A 2,942-nucleotide genomic window follows, 5' to 3' on the forward strand; every position below is an offset into this window, starting at 1 on the left:
CACACACGATGATTCCCAAGGTTCACTCACTAAGAGGATACATCCAGTAGTCATTCGTGTTCAAGGATACTCTGCAGAACCGAATTATTTTCTAGAGAATTGCAGCCATAAGAAAGACATTTGTTAGGAGGATCAATCCCAGACGTGTACATAACCAGCAGAGTCAACATTCCCAGCCAGAGTGGTGGCTAGATGAATACATTTGAATATAGCCATGCAAGTGGAAGGAAGTGGGGAGAAGGACTTATCATCACTAAGAGAATCCTCTGAGCACAGTTACTTAGTCTGGGAATGCTATCTATGTTAGGGAGAAAGGGTCTATGTATTACAGGCCATTTGGTGTGCAGGTGAGAGCTGCGTCCTGAAAGTCATGGTGTGATCAAATCCAAGAATGATTATAGTGCCTGGTAGTGGGGTGTTACTGTAATATTCAAAGAAGCCTTATATTAAAAGAATAATTGCCCCCAGACGTTATTATTACTGTTATTAATGGGAACACACAGTAAATAAGCATGAGACAGCATTCTTTCTTTTGCTGGAACTGTGTTAAATCTGTTTTGCAAATATTTTACACAAAGATGCTTATGAAAACCATGGCAGAAGGTAAAGACAGCTAAATAATCATTTGTTTCATAACATTTGATAAATCACATTTCCACTGCCGTGAATGCACATCCACTTTATTACTGAAATGGCAACAGCTGATAACATTATCTTTTGTTGCTGCGACATTTAATCAGTGACGGGTATCACTGGATAGGCTGGTACCAAACCAGCAGAACTTTCTATACCATGCAATGTGCACATGAAAACCAACCTGCCTGGACTTTGCAGATTGCATGTAATTTCAGGAGCCTGTGGCTGTCTCCCTTCCTCTCCATGTTGGGACCACCTTCTCTGTCCAGAGAGCCACTGGGTCTGCTGGCAGTTTGGGTTGTAGCATCAGAGAGGGTGAGGACTGGAAGGGACCTTAGATGACATTTTGTACAGCTTCCGTGAGTTTCAGATAGTGATATTGGGTCTCAGAGAAAGCGGGACGCTTAACCAAGATTGCAGCGCTACTAAACAGGGAAGACAGATCTGGAACTCAGTTTATCCAAGTCTCCTGGTTTTTCTTCCCTGTCACATGAGGTGTTTGGTGATCTGTCAACCATACAGACTCAGGGGTGCTCTCATCTGTCTTGCGGCCTTTCCTTGCCCCTCCTTGTGTGCTCAGAGATGTCCCTTCCTTATATGTTAGAAAAGCAGTTGGGCCAGGACACCCCACCAACCTCAGTGCCTGGACTAGGCTCTAAGCATTATAGGGGTGATGATCCAGGCCCGACCTTTGGCAGGAGGGCGCTGATGGAACTGTTTGCAAAGCCTGACATCCTCTCTTCCAGACTACAAACCTAAGGTCCCACCACTTCAGAGTGCAGGTTCTTTGGTATAATGGGGGAAGGGAATTTTGACCCCAGACTCTGCTTATCATTCATTGAAAACTCAAAGATTGGCTTCTTCTTCTTTCCATCAGAGTCCACAAGACAGAATGCTACCAGCCAGGAAGCAGAGTTTGGTGGCAGCTTCCAGCTCCATTGTTGGGGATGACAATCTTTTTGGCTAAGCATTCGATGAGTCGGTAGACAAGCTGAGTCATTGCCCCCAACACCAGAGCCAAACTCTCTTGTGCCCGGTCATTCAATCCAACACCTGTTCTGTGTGTCGTTTGGTGCTTAAAATGCCATCTTCAACAACTCAATCATGCAGTTGACTATCTCAGGGACTTTAGGTTAAGCTTTTAGCCTAATCAGTCAAGAGTTTTTTTTTTTTTTTTTTTACCTCCCCCAATTAAGTTTAATGTAGATTAATGAATTAAAAGTTAAATCTTTATTAAAACATTAAAAGAAAATATGCGTACCTATCCATGACATATATAGAGAAGGGAGGGCTTTCTGAGTGTAAAAAGCAATGAGCAAAATTATAAGGTACATAAGAAATTGAAGTATGTGTGCTAAAACAAATTCTGCCATAAGCAAAATTAAAAGAAAAAGAACATAGTAAAGAAAATATTTTAAAACTATATGTGACAAAAGGATTACTCTCTGACATCTGAAGAATTTTTACAAACTGAGACAATGTTAATGAACCCAACAGGAAAATTGAGAAAAACATGAAAGGCATTTCACAAAGGAAGATAAACAATTGTTCAATTATATTACCCAAAGAATGTAAATTAAAACAAGATGCCATTTTTCACCTGGCAACTCAGGTCATTTTTAAATGAAATTATCAAATATTCACAAAACAATGATCACACTGTCTTATTGAGTTTACAATATACATAGAACTAAAATGTAAGACGGCAATCACATTTGGTTGTCTAAGAGCAGAAATTTGTGAATTAGGAAAAAAAAAAGCCACATGATGGAGAAAACAGTCTTTGCATTGTTTGGGAAATAGTAAGAGTGCTGTATTAGTTTCATTTAGCTGCCATAAAAAATTACTACAAATTAGGTGGTTTAAAGCAACAGGAATTTATTCTTCCACAGTTCTGAAGGCCAAAGTCAAATCAAGGTGTAGGCAGGGCCATGCTCCCTTCGAAGGCTCTGGGAGAGAAGGCTTCCTTGCCTCTTCCAGCTTCTGGTGGTCCCAGGCATTCCTTGGCTTGTGGCTACATCCCTCCAGTCTCCACTTCCATCTTCACGTGGCCGTCTAGAACCTGTGTGTGTCTTCTCTCCTGTCTCTGATAAGGACCTCTGTCATTGGATTAGGGCCCGCCCAGATAATCCAGGATGATCTCATCTCGTGAGGTCCTTAATTACATCTACAAAGACCCCTTTCCTAAGTAAAGCCATATTCAAATATATTTTATATGGTTGTTCTCGGTGGAAGAAGTGGTTTCTCAGGAGGTAGGTCTCTGTGATAGACATAGGCCCCTGATATGTTTTTAATGAGGGAATGCA

This window comes from Herpailurus yagouaroundi, unplaced genomic scaffold (assembly GCF_014898765.1).
Source record: "Herpailurus yagouaroundi ecotype Mexico unplaced genomic scaffold, PumYag 139, whole genome shotgun sequence".
Lineage (NCBI taxonomy): Eukaryota > Metazoa > Chordata > Mammalia > Carnivora > Felidae > Herpailurus > Herpailurus yagouaroundi.